The sequence below is a fragment of the Bufo gargarizans genome, chromosome 8, assembly GCF_014858855.1.
Source record: "Bufo gargarizans isolate SCDJY-AF-19 chromosome 8, ASM1485885v1, whole genome shotgun sequence".
Taxonomy (NCBI): domain Eukaryota; kingdom Metazoa; phylum Chordata; class Amphibia; order Anura; family Bufonidae; genus Bufo; species Bufo gargarizans.
In genome coordinates this window covers 109,255,260-109,270,035 of record NC_058087.1, presented here as the reverse complement: position 1 = coordinate 109,270,035, position 14,776 = coordinate 109,255,260, and the positions used below count along the sequence as shown (strand labels likewise).

The 14,776-nt window shown below is 45.1% G+C and overlaps 1 protein-coding gene across 2 annotated transcripts in view; it reads left to right on the top strand.

Moving 5' to 3' along the window:
* The window catches only part of GLS (glutaminase), a 1,258,313-nt gene that overhangs the window by 247,369 nt on the left and 996,168 nt on the right, over positions 1 to 14,776 (top strand). The window lies entirely within an intron of this gene.

The window sequence follows — 14,776 nt, the reverse complement described above, 5'->3', positions numbered from 1 at the left end:
ACAGAAAAAATAAATAAAACGAAATAAAATATAAATGAAAAAGCAATTCAAACTCGCTGATCAGTAGTGATGTCCCGAACTATTCACTGGCGAATAGTTCCCGGCGAACATAGCTTGTTCGCGTTCGCCGCTGCGGGCGAACATATGCGATGTTCGGTCCTCCCCCTATACATCATCATGAGTAAACTTTGATCCTCTACCTCACAGTCAGCAGACACATTCCAGCCAATCAACAGCAAACCCTCCCTCCCAGACCCTCCCACCTCCAGGACAGCATCCAGACAGCACCCCAAAAAGCCCTTTTCAGGGCTGGTACATCAGTCTGCTTTTTTCCCCCATATATAAAAATATATATATATATTGCAGTTGCCAGGCTGCAGGCTCAGTCATAGACAGCACTGACAGGGTGTGACAGAAAATACCTTGCAGATAAAAAAAAAATTCTGTTTAATAGTTCTCTGTGATCTAATCACATTTGCAAGCCCGTGTGTGTCAGGTGCCCACACAATACTGGCCACTGGCTAGGCCTGCACTCATACCGTTACAGGGTGTCATTTACCCAAATACCTTTCAGAAAAAAAAAATTATATTTAAAATGTAACTGTGATCTAATCACATTTGCCAAGCCCGTGTGTGTCAGGCGCCCACACATACTCTATTGTGTCCACTGGCTGGGTGGAGGAAGAAACCTTCAATGACATTAACGGGACGTGGCTAGCTTGGTATCCAACCTTGTGCAAATGGGAAGTTTGCGGTTGGGCAAATGGACTGTTTGCAGTGGTTTGCGGTGCATTAAAAGGGGAGTTTTTTCTGTCAATGTCTGTGAAGCGGCCGTAACCCTTACATTACCTGATCGATACAACATCATACCTGATCGTATACACACACTGGATGTTTTAAACCACGTTGTTCAAAAAAAAAATTGGATTGTTAGGTGATTTATGGCCTTTATGGATTAAAATCCAACTCTGCGTCAACTATGTAATTTTCCATGGGAGTTTTGCCATGGATCCCCCTCCGGCATGCCACAGTCCAGGTGTTAGTCCCCTTGAAACAACTTTTCCATCACTATTGTGGCTAGAAGGAGTCCCTGTGGGTTTTAAAATTCGCCTGCCCATTGAAGTCAATGGCGGTTCGCCCGTTCGCAAACATTTGCGAAAATTTGCGTTCGCTGCTCGCGAACGGAAAATTTTATGTTCGCGTCATCTCTACTGATCAGCGGTCCGAAGCTGATCAGTGGTGGGGTGGGCGATGCACTAACAGTGGCCACACACTAAGAGTGCCGGCCACAGTCAGCACACGCACACAAAAAAAATGTGCTTGCGCCCCAAAAAAATGTGTGTGTGTGTGTGTGTGTGGGCAGGGGGGGCAAGCTGCAGCACCCCCGGGGGGGTCTAGGGTCGCACAGCTGAGTGTGCTGTGGACCCCAGACACCCGATCAGGGTGAAGCACAAAAAAAAATAGTTCCCCTTCCCCCCAAACTATCCCTCTTTTGAGTGCCAGATGGCACTATGGTGGCTCACGTGGGGTTGCTGGGCTCAGATGTGGACGGACGGGCTCCTCTCTCCTGGGTGGGTGTCACAGCACCCCTCTTGGCAATGATTTCAGCAGCCACTCTGTTCCGATCACCGCTGCGCCCTGTGTCCGTAAGAGGTTAACCTGCACCATGGAAAAAAGAATTGTCCTGTCCATTCTTGACCCTGATTCCACATCCATAGTTTCTTTTGAAAATGGGCAGGTATGAAAATCCACATCAAATCAGCATGAAAAGTGATGGAGCCTGACTGTCCAGTAAGACAGAGGTCTGAGCTTTAGCTCCCGCTACACATACAGTACTCGTGCTCACTTTAGTTCAGCCGCTCGCCAAAATCGGCAAGAGAAAGAGATCCACCCGAGTCTCCAAAATCCCAAAAATGGTCAAACAGAGGTGGATCTTTTCCTGAGAGAGAAGCACACAATGGGCCCGCAATCTGGGACATACGGTGCAGAGGTACAGAGAGGAAGGCAACGGAAGCACTACGGAGTACTCCCATGGTATTTCGGTCCGTCAACACTGCAAAAAAAAATAGAGCATGCTCGCTTTTTTTTTTTTTTTTTGCAGTGTGGACGGTTTGCAGACCCATTCAAGCTGAATGGGTCTACAGTTGCAGAATTTAAGTTTGTGAACCCTTTGGAATGATATGGATTTCTGCACAAATTGGTCATAAAATGTCATCTGATCTTCATCTAAGTCAAAACAATAGACAATCACAGTCTGCTTAAACTAATAACACACACAGAATTAAATGTTATCATATTTTTATTGAACACACCATGTAAACATTCACAGTGCAGGTGGAAAAAGTATGTGAACTCTTGGATTTAATAACTGGTTGAACCTCCTTTGGCAGCAATAACTTCAACCAAACGTTTCCTGTAGTTGCAGATCAGACGTGCAATTCTTGACCATTCCTCTTTACAGAACTGTTTAATTTCAGCAATATTCTTGGGATGTCTGGTGTGAATCGCTTTCTTGAGGTCATACCACAGCATCTCAATCGGGTTGAGGTCAGAACTCTGACTGGGCCACTCCAGAAGGCGTATTTTATTCAGTTTAAGCCATTCTGTTGTTGATTTACTTCTATGCTTTGGGTCGTTGTCCTCTTGCAACACCTATCTTCTGTTGAGCTTCAGCTGATGGACAGATGGCCTTAAGTTCTCCTGCAAAATGTCTTGATAAACTTGGGAATTCATTTTTCCTTCAATGATAGCAATCCGTCCAGTCCCTGACGCAGCAAAGCAGCCCCAAACCAGGATGCCCCCACCACCATACATCACAGTTGGGATGAGGTTTTGATGTTGGTGGGCTGTGCCTTTTTTTTCTCCACACATAGTATTGTGTGTTTCTTCCAAACAACTGAACTTTGGTTTCATCTGTTCGTAGAATATTTTGCCAGTACTGCTGTTGAACATCTTGGTGCTCATGTGCAAACTGTAAACGTGCAGCAATGGTTTTTTGGGACAGCAGTGGCTTCCTCTGTGGTATGCCCCCGTGAAATCCATTCTTGCTTAGTGTTTTACGTATCGTAGATTTGCTAACAGGGATGTTAGCATATGCCAGAGACTTTTGTAAGTCTTTAGTTGACACTCTCCGATTCTTCTTCACCTCATTGAGCAGTCTGCCCTGTGCTCTTGCAGTCTTCTTTACAGGATGGCTATTCCTAGGGAGAGTAGCAGCATTGCTGAACTTTCTCCATTTATAGACAATTTGTCTTACCATGGACTGATGAACAGCAAGCTTTTGGAGATACTTTTATAACCCTTTCCAGCTTTATGCACGTCAACAATTCTTAATCGTAGGTCTTCTGAGAGTTCTTTTGTGCATAGCATCATTCACATCAGGCAATGCTTCTTGTGAAAAGCAAACCCAGAACTGCTGTGTGTTTTTCTTTTTTTATAGGGCAGGACAGCTGTAACCAACAACTCCAATCTCATATCATTGATTGGACTCCAGTTGGCTGACACCTCACTTCAATTAGCCCTTGGAGATGTCATTAGTCTAGGGGTTCACATACTTTTTCCACCTGCACTGTGAATGTTTACATGGTGTGTTCAATAAAAACATGGTAACATTTAATTCTTTGTGTGTTATTAGTTTAAGCAGATCAGACTGTGATTGTCTATTGTTGTGACTTAGACAAAGATCAAATCACATTTTATGACCAATTTGTGCAGAAATCCATATAATTCCAAAGGGTTCACATACTTTTTCTTGCAACTGTACAACCATCAGCACCTTCCACACAGATGGTGCCTGTGCATTGAGAAGTCCAAGGCGGTGAGACCATTGTTACCTTAAAAACTCACACCTTATGAGTTACCAGTTACTTTAAGCTTCATTCTTATTTTTATTATCATTTTTATTATCGTTTGCATCATTATTCTTATTGTCCTTTTTATTTTTAATTACTTCCTCTCTGTTTCAATCCTGAGCACGAGTGTGTGTTCGTTGACCCTGGATCCAGTTACCACACTCTCCCCCATGGTACCTCCATTGGTGGTTAATTCACCTCATATTTTTTTTAATGCCTTTCTTTTACTTTAGTATTTTGTTGTCTGAGGACTGAACTCTGTATCGGTTATTATGTTAGTAGATTTAGTTTTTTTTTTATTGATCCAATGCTGTGCATCCATCTCAATATTTAGTGATTTTCTGCCTCAGGCTTGAGGTCTTGTTATCCAATGGCAAAGGCTTGTTTCACATTTGCGTTTGCTGAGCTGGCATGCTGCTGCCTGCCAGATTCGGCTTGGCTGGGCGCAACCTGAATTTACTATAATGGGGTCCGTCGGCGATCTGTCCGCAATCTGACATATACCGCTGCATGTATACCCATATCATGTTTTGCATCACCATGCCTAGGCTACTTTCACACTAGCGTTTACATTTTATGGTATTAAGATCCGGCAGAGGATCTCAATATCGAAGAAAAATGCTTCCGTGTTGTCCTCATTCATTTCTAGTGAGGACAAAATGGAACTGAACAGAACGGAATGCTCCAAAGTGCACTCCGTTCCGTTTGGTTGTGTTCACATAGCGGGGAGCAAATAGAAGCAAGCTGTGGTTTTCTTTCCGTCATGGGATGTGGAGCAAAACGGATTTGGCATGACCCACAATGCGATTCAATGGGGATGGGGACGGAGCCGTTTTGTCAAACGCCATAGAAAACAAATCCGTTCCCCATTGACTTTCGATGGTGTTCAATGACGGATCTGTCATTGCTATGGTAAAGATAATACAACCGGATCTGTTCATAACTGATGCAGATAGTTGTATTAGGCTACCTTCACACTAGCGTTTTTGCTGGATCCGGCAGGGTTGAGCAAAAACGCTTCTGTTACTGATAATACAACCATCAGCAGCCATTATGAACGGATCCGGTTAGCATTAGCAATGCGCCGCACAGACAGAAGAAGGAGCGGCCATGGCGCACGTGAGTACAATGCTGCTCACTAACATACCATGGCAGCCAGGCCTTCAGTAGCGCCCTGGCTGCCATGGTAACCGATCGGAGCCCCAGCATTACACTGCTGGGACTCCGATCGGAACTGCCCACTGCCACCAATGATGGGGGGGAGGGGACCCTGTGGTTACTGCCACCAATGATTAATACTGGGGGGGGGGGGGGGGTTGAGTTACCAGAGGAGGCTGATAAGAGGAAGAGGCTGATCAGAGGTTGGGGGGCACATGAGAGGCTGATCAAAGACTGGGGGGCACATGAGAGGCTGATCAGAGGCTGGGGGGGCTGATCAGAGGCTGGGGTGCTGATCAGAGGCTGGGGGCTGTTTTTTGGACTTTTGGTTGGTCAGTGGTCACAAAATAAATGTGTTATTTATTTAATTATAATTTGTATCGGTGAGTACTTAAAGAGTATCGGTACTCGTACTCTGTAAAAAAAAAATGGTATTGGGACATCCCTACTATAAACCACTCGTTCTGGTGGAGAATTAACCCTGTAATGTTTTTGTTACTAGAAGTCAATTTACTAGTTACAGATACCCGAAATGGTGAAAATTGACATATAAAAGTATAACAATTAACGTATCCTTGTGGCTGCCTGGCTGTCCCCATACAGTATAATGTCTCCTTGTGGCTGTCTGGCTACCCCCATACAGCGTAACGTCTCCTTGTGGCTGCCCCATACAGTGTAATGTTTCCTTGTGGCTGCCCCATACAGTGTAACGTCTCCTTGTGGTTGCTCCCATACAGTGTAATGTCTCCTTGTGACCCGAAGTGTTTTTTTTTTTTCTTCTAAATGGGCATTTATTGAGATATATATTGTTATTGCAATAAATTCCTTAATATCGTCATCGTGGGAATATTTTTAATATCGGCCAACTGTAGGGGTGCATCAGGGGGGCTTCAAATGGGACATGGTGTAAATAAACCAGTCCAGCAAAATCTGCCTTCCAGAATCCATATGGTGTTCCTTTCCTTCTGCGCCCTGCCGTGTTTCTATAAACTACAGATTCAGGGAAATATATATTGAGTTTTGTTTTAATCCTTGCTGTAACGGACCGTTTCAGCAGACAAGGGGTTAAAATCCGTTTAGGCGATATGCCCCTTTCTGAGAGACAGGCACAGCTACTGCAGAACACCAAACTCCCGAACTGGATACAAAATAGCACTCCAAACTGGAACCTCGCGGATAGCTGCCAGCAGACGAACAGGAAAAGCATCTAATCAGCTTACACGCCTGGCAATCAGTCTCTAACAGCATATAGGGAATCCCCCCAATAACGAGACAAGGCTCCGTCTTGAGGGTAGGCAGTGGTCCGATGTGCTGGCACACCCAGCCTGGTTTTTATTACAGTTTTGCAAATACAGAACAGATACAACACATCCCCACAATGCATCATGGTTTCCTCCTCTCTGCCCCAGAGACAACCGAAGGCAATCCAATTATCTCTCAGGACAAAGGGAGATCACCAATACACATGTGGAGACAACAGGACAGACCTCACCATTTAAACACACAATGGCACACCCCCAGAGCAAACACAGACATTTAACATATCCCCAGATAGCTCAAGTCTGAGTGCATATCATTAGGTGAATGGCACTCAGAATACACGAATACAATAATATTAGCTATCTGGGTGCCCTCACATAACATACAATTTAACCGAACGCATAATAACATAAAATACAATTCTACAGAAAGATTTAAGCTGTGCGGCCGGTCTGTTTTCTCCTTGAAAGTTACTATGGGCCATAATCCTGAGGCAAGAGGCTTTTAAACAGCCCTCTCCAAAACCCAGTGGCGAGGTTGGTTTCGCCACACATCTCCCCCCCCCCCCCCCCCCCCCAGGGAAGACTAACCAGATACCTGACCTCACGCCGGTCGGTACCTGAGTTAGTCTGGCAGCCCACCCACAACCCTATACTGGACCTGTTGAATTTTGGGGCCTGGCTCTGTTCTGTAGGTCCCCAGCTGTTGAGTGTGCATCTGCTACTCCTTGCTTTGTGGTTCTCCAGCTTGGAGCTGTAGGTACTTGGTGGGCAGAGGCCGACTGTGCTCTGCCCAGATGCCAGCTCTTCCGCTGGGGTGAGGGGGGTACAAGCCAGTCCTGTAACAAGGGGGTTGGTGGAGCAGAGGCTAGCGGCTCTCTGCCCTGATGGGTTTTGGAAAATGTCTGAAAAATTTTAAGATTTGTTTCTCAACTACTAAGCCTTTACAGTTCCCAAAAAATAAAATGGCATTCGCAAAATGATCCAAACATGAAGTAGACATATGGGGAATGTAAATTAATAACTATTTTTGGAGGTATTACTATGCATTATCGAAGTAGAGAAATTGAAACTTGTAAATTTGCAAATTTTTCAAAATTTTGGGCAAATGTTTTTTTTTTTTTCAATAAACATTTTTATATATTTTTTTTTTTTACTCCATTTAACCAGTTTTCTGAAGTACAACATGTGACAAAAAAACTGTCTCAGAATGACCTGGATAAGTAAAAGCGTTTTACATTTATAACCACATAAAGTGAAAAATTGCAGGGTCCTGAAGGGGTTAAAAAGTGAAACTTAATTTTTATAGATTCATTTCTCTCAGAGTAATCTATTTCATACACTTATTTATTTTAATGATGTTGATGATTATTGCTTACAGCTTATGAAAACCCAAAAGTTAGTATCTCAGAAAATTGGAATATTAATAAGACCCAACTAAAAAATAATTTTTAAAACAGAAATTAGCTACTGCAAAACGTGTACAGTAGATGCATGCAATTCTTGGCTGGGGCTCATTTTACTATATCAGTGCAGCACGGCACAAAGACAATCATCCTTTGGCACTGCTGAGGTGTTATGAAATCCCAGGTTAGATATTTAGGAAAACAAAAATATAATCAATCTATGTACTAAAATAAATGGGTGGAAAGTATGTGGTGTCATGGAGACTTCCAGGATACCAGATTACCGGTGAGTGTAATTCTCATTTCCCTAGTCGTCTCCATAACACCACATCCTGAGAAATAACAAAGACTATATTATGGGGGGACAATAGCACAAAGTACTTTTCGTCCAAACGCCATCTCTTCGCTAGAAAAAATGTCTAGCTAGTAATGCTTGGTAAAGGTATGTATTCTTTTCCAGGTGTCCACCCTACAAATCTGTTGTAGAGAGGCTGCCGACCTCTCTGCCCAATAAGCAGCAATGCCTCTTGTAGAGTGTGCTCTAAGTGAAGAAGGGGCTTTCTTCCCTTCCAATTTATAGGCTTCTGAAATAGCTGTTCTTATCCAGTAGTGAAATATAATTTTTTGCCGCTCTTCTACCTTTATTTGGCCCACAAAATTTGACAAAAAAGTTATTTTCAATTCTCCAATGCTTTGTCGTTGCTAGATACCTTAGTACTGCTCGTCTGACATCTAAAGTATGAAAAATAGCCTCTTGCTCATTTTTGTGGTTGGCATAAAAGGAGGGCATTACTATATTCTGTGATCTATAGAAAGTAGAAACAACTTTTGGCAAAACACTGGGATCTAACTTAAACACTAATTTGTGGTCTGATCGGCTATCAGAAAGGTAAACCTAACCTATCTAACCCTATCTACAACAAGCAGTAGAATTATGCCATAGCTGCTGTGATAGGGCAGCCTAAAGTGGGCCACCCTAATGTAAAGTGACTGTAAGATGGTGTGGGTGGGTGGGTGAAATCAGCTGAATCGGCGTCAGCCTGGCCCCACAGGTGCCTATAAATAGCCTTGCAATCAGCCAGCCTGGACCCACAGGCACGTATGAATAGCCTTGTAATCAGCCTCCCCTCCCACAAATGCAGCAATATCTTTCTTACACTTGTGGTCGGATCAGCTATCAGAAAGGTAAACCTAACCTATCTAACCCTATCTACAACAAGCAGTAGAATTATGCCATAACTGCTGTGATAAGGCAGCCTTAAGTGGCCAAAAGAGCAGACCTTAGTTTGGAGTAAATGAATACATACCGTTATGACACCCACTTTTGAACGTAAAAGACCTTTCACGATGAAGGCGCGGAATATACTGTATATAACACAGTGACTTTCATCTACCTTACCTCTTTGTCTTGTGCACCGGCACATCGTTCTTGGGGGTGGCCAGTGCCATTTGGAAGAGCGGCCTGTAACCAGAAACGATTTACTCCTATGTTGACTAACAACATATGAAAATATAACGAGAAGGTCTGAATCCTGAGAGCTGCAGACTGACACAATGGCGAATCTGTTGGAAGGGCCTAAATGAACTCCAACCATTCGCCAAGGGCCCTGATCGGACACCAGCTGCTCCTGCAAGCAAAATTCTTCACCTCTACTTATTCCCCAGGCCATGCTTTTATTTTTATTTTTTTATAAAGGACCCAAAAGTTAAAACATGGCATATGCCGTTTTACTCTAGTAGTAGAATAAGTGAAATGTGCAAACTCACCAGGCCTGGGGGACCATAAACAGGAATACATGGCTATTTCGATTAACGAGCTAATGTTACCTGTAATAAGGACAGAACGTACACATAATACCTGCAGTTGTGATACACCATGTATGCTGCTCCTGTAGTTGTGATAGGATCTGTCGTGTCTGTAGACGTGACAGACTTTGTAAATTGTGCCTTATTACTGTACCTCTTACTGGAAGACAGACCGATACCCAGGCCTTAGGCCGGACACCAAACCCTCAGTCCGAGTTTGTAGATGAAGTAAGCATGCCTGGGAGAAGGTGATGTCCGCAAAGGCAGGCTTGGGATGACTGCTTATACAGAAAACAATGATTTTTCTTTTAGACCCAACAACCTAGAAAATAAAAGTCGGAGAAAATGATAATGTGAGAGAGGCTCTAATGGCACAAGCCACGCGTGCGAGCCACCACAAGAAAAATTGTATTGCGAGCCATAGATGACCGAGCCATGCGAGCGGGTCTGAGGGCAGAAAAAGACATGGAACCTACTTGTGGTGGGACCACGCAGCCGGCCTCGAATGGCGGAGTTTATGTCTGTAAAATTTAACTGAGAAGCCATGCGTGGGACACTAATGGTGGAGCGATGCGTGAGGGACTCTAATGGCCGAGTCATACGTGTAAACTGAAATGGAAAAGCCACGCGCGAGACTCTAATGGGTGAGTCATATGTGTAAACTAAACGGAGAAGCAATGCGTGAGAGACTCTAATGGCTGAGCTATACGTGAGAGACGGATGGCAGTCGTGTGTAAACTAAAACGGAGAAGCCATGCGTGAGACTAATAGCGGAGCCATGCGTGAGAGACTAATAGCGGAGTCATATGTGTAACACTAAAACGGAGAAGCCATGCGTAAAAGACTAACAGTGGAGTCATGCGTGAGCGGCTCTAATGGTGGAGTCATATATGTAAAACTAAACAGAGATGCCATGTGTGAGAGACTCTAATGGCGGAGCCATACGTGAGAGACTCTAATGGCGGAGTCGTATGTGTAACACTAAAACAGAGAAGCCATGCGTGAGAGACTCTAATGGCGAAGTCGTATGTGTAACACTAAAACGGAGAAGCTATGCGTGAGAAACTCTAATGGCGGAGTCGTATGTGTAACACTAAACGGAGAAGCCATGCGTAAAAGACTAATAGCGGAGCCATGCGTGAGCGACTCCAATGGCGGAGACATATATGTAACACTAAACAGAGAAGCCATGTGTGAGACTCTAATGGCGGAGTCCTATGTGTAAAACTAAACGGAGAAGCCATGCATGAGAGACTAATGGCGGAGCTGTATGTGTAACACTAAACGGAGAAGCCATGCGTGAGAGACTCTAATGGCGGAGCCATGCGTGAGAGACTAATGGCCAAGTCATACGTGTAAACTAAAACTGAGAAGCCATGCATGAGAGACTCTAATGGCGGGGTCATATATGTAAAACTAAAACAGAGGAGCCATACGTGAGAGACTCTAATGGTGGAGTCGTATGTGTAACACTAAAACGGAGAAGCCATGCGTGAGAGACTCTAATGGCGGAGCCATGCGTGAGAGACTCTAATGGCGGAGCCATGCGTGAGAGACTCTAATGGCGGAGCCATGCGTGAGAGACTCTAATGGTGGAGCCATACGTGAGAGACTCTAATGGCGGAGTCGTATGTGTAACACTAAAACTGAGAAGCCATGCGTGAGAGACTCTAATGGCGGAGCCATGCGTGAGAGACTCTAATGGCGGAGCCATACGTGAGAGACTCTAATGGTGGAGCCATACGTGAGAGAGACTCTAATGGCGGAGCCGTATGTGTAACACTAAAACAGAGAAGCCATGCGTGAGAGACTAATTGTGGAGCCATACGTGAGAGACTCTAATGGCGGAGCCATACGTGAGAGACTCTAATGGCGGAGTCGTATGTGTAACACTAAAACGGAGAAGCTATGCGTGAGAAACTCTATTGGCGGAGTCGTATGTGCAACACTAAACGGAGAAGCCATGCGTAAAAGACTAATAGCGGAGCCATGCGTGAGCGACTCCAATGGCGGAGACATATATGTAAAACTAAACAGAGAAGCCATGTGTGAGACTCTAATGGCGGAGTCCTATGTGTAAAACTAAACGGAGAAGCCATGCATGAGAGACTAATGGCGGAGCTGTATGTGTAACACTAAACGGAGAAGCCATGCGTGAGAGACTCTAATGGCGGAGCCATGCGTGAGAGACTAATGGCCAAGTCATACGTGTAAACTAAAACTGAGAAGCCATGCATGAGAGACTCTAATGGCAGGGTCATATATGTAAAACTAAAACAGAGGAGCCATACGTGAGAGACTCTAATGGTGGAGTCGTATGTGTAACACTAAAACGGAGAAGCCATGCGTGAGAGACTCTAATGGCGGAGCCATACGTGAGAGACTCTAATGGCGGAGCCATGCGTGAGAGACTCTAATGGCGGAGCCATGCGTGAGAGACTCTAATGGCGGAGCCATGCGTGAGAGACTCTAATGGCGGAGCCATGCGTGAGAGACTCTAATGGCGGAGCCATGCGTGAGAGACTCTAATGGCGGAGCCATGCGTGAGAGACTCTAATGGCGGAGCCATGCGTGAGAGACTCTAATGGCGGAGCCATGCGTGAGAGACTCTAATGGCGGAGCCATGCGTGAGAGACTCTAATGGCGGAGCCATGCGTGAGAGACTCTAATGGCGGAGCCATGCGTGAGAGACTCTAATGGCGGAGCCATGCGTGAGAGACTCTAATGGCGGAGCCATGCGTGAGAGACTCTAATGGCGGAGCCATGCGTGAGAGACTCTAATGGCGGAGCCATGCGTGAGAGACTCTAATGGCGGAGCCATGCGTGAGAGACTCTAATGGCGGAGCCATGCGTGAGAGACTCTAATGGCGGGGTGATATATGTAAAACTAAAACAGAGAAGCCATGCGTGAGAGACTCTAATGGCGGAGCCATACGTGAGAGACTCTAATGGCGGAGTCGTATGTGTAACACTAAAACGGAGAAGCCATGCGTGAGAGACTCTAATGGCGGAGTCGTATGTGTAACACTAAAACGGAGAAGCCATGCGTGAGAGACTCTAATGGCGGAGCAATACGTGAGAGACTCTAATGGTGGAGCCATACGTGAGAGAGACTCTAATGGCGGAGCCGTATGTGTAACACTAAAACAGAGAAGCCATGCGTGAGAGACTAATTGTGGAGCCATACGTGAGAGACTCTAATGGCGGAGTCGTATGTGTAACACTAAAACAGAGAAGCCATGCGTGAGACTCTAATTGCAGAGTCATGCGTGCGAGACTAATGGCAGAGTCCTGTGTGTAAAAGTTAAACGGAGAAGCCATGTGTGAGCGACTAATGGCAAATTTTTCTTATTCCTTTTTTATATAGATTTTTTTTTATACCACTTATGCAGCACCAGTATGACTTGTGGACTCCCATAACCATGACCCTCTCTGACAATAAACCTAGGATACTAACCAGCCTACAACCATATTGTACCCCTAACGAACAACATGAAGCACGGTCATCGGGCCCCCGAAGCCATGAGGCCCCCCGAAGCCAAGAGACTGACCTGGATGACCTTACAGTGACGACAAGTAATTAAAACGTGAGCCAGACCTAATGGAAAATGCATATACATTAATGATCTGAACCACGTGCCTAAATGAAACATTAAACCAACCGCAAAATTGAAACAGATGGGAGAAAAAAGAGCCAGAGGCATTACGGTTCGCTAAGAGAAGACCCTTTGTCGTGACAAACGAGTGAACAACTGTGAAAACATAGTAGGAACTTACTCCTATTGGCCCACTGACTGCTAGGGAGCTATTTGGTTAACTGGGACAGGGGACCAATCTGAGTAAATGCAAACCCAGAAGTAAAGGAGACCAGTCTGAGTGAATGCAAACCAGGACTAAAGAACACAAACTTTTTTTTTTTTTTAAAGAAATGCAGCTTTAAGTGGAAGCAGAGTATAACACATAGTGTAAGAACAAGTGAGTGAACGCAGCTCTGAATGTGAGGGGTGCCTAAAAACATGGTATGGGCACGGCTCTGAGTATGAGCATGAAGAACATGGTATGAAGCAGCCGTATGAATGCAATTTGAAAGTGAGCAGAGTATTAATGCAATGCAACAGCGGAAGCATGAACGCAGCTCTAGTAGTGAATGGTGTATAGGACAAAACGTAAATGCAGACACATCGAAGAAGCGGTGCGTGCGAGACTCTAATGGCGGAGTCATACGTGTAACGCTAAAACGAAGAAGCGATGCGTGAGACTCTAATGGCGGAGCCATGCGTGAGAGACCTATTCTAGGCACATGCTACACCAATAACAATATGCAATAGCTTCCAACAAGCCCCTAAACAGCCAGACAAACTATACTAACAACAGTCATTTGACCATTAGCGCCCAACTCTGCTTCGTCCCAGCGTATGCGCAGACCGCAATGTGGGTCTCGTGAAAACAAGTCTGATTTTACCGTGAACACCAGCACTAGCCTGGCACTTTCTGCCGCTGCCAAAGTGTGAACGAGCCTCCGCACAATGTAGCTGCTTTTTTTTTTTTTTTTTTAAATCCCCATTGATCCACATTTATCATCACTTAAACACAGCATGCATAGCTTGAGCCAACTGCAGACACGCTCCCCGCATGTAAACCAGGTATCAGAAAACATACAACCATGCCCACTCTAAGCACATGCTACCCCAATACTGTATGCAATGGCCCCACCAGGCCTCTGAAATAGCTGGACAAACAATACAACCATCGTTCGACCCTTAGCGCCCATCTCTGCTTCAGAGCAGTACATGTGGCGGACCGCAGCGTGGGCCCCGTGCAACAACTCCGATCCTACCATGAATACAGTCGCCCAGCCTTAAGGAGCCTCCACACCATGCTGCTGTATCCTAGAAATGACTCAGAGGTAGTGAAATCAGCTGAATCTGCGTCAGCCTGGCCCCACAGGTGCCTATAAACAGCCTAGCAATCAGCCAGCCTGGACCCACAGGCACGTATGAATAGCCTTGTAATCAGCCTCCCTCCCACAAATGCAGCAATATCTTGCTTATACTTGTCCTGAAAAATACTGAGGAAAGGATCCTAAATAGACGACGCCTGGAGTTCACAGATGCGTCTCGCTGATGTTATAGCTACCCAAAAAATGGTTTTTAAGGTGAGCCATTTTATGGAAATTCTAATGGTTCAAAGGTGACGGAAGTTAACCCTGATAAGACTGTGTGTTAAGGTTCCAAGGGGCTTCCATATTCCTGATTGTTGGTCTAAGCCTGTCTGCTGCTTTCAGGAACCTGGCTAT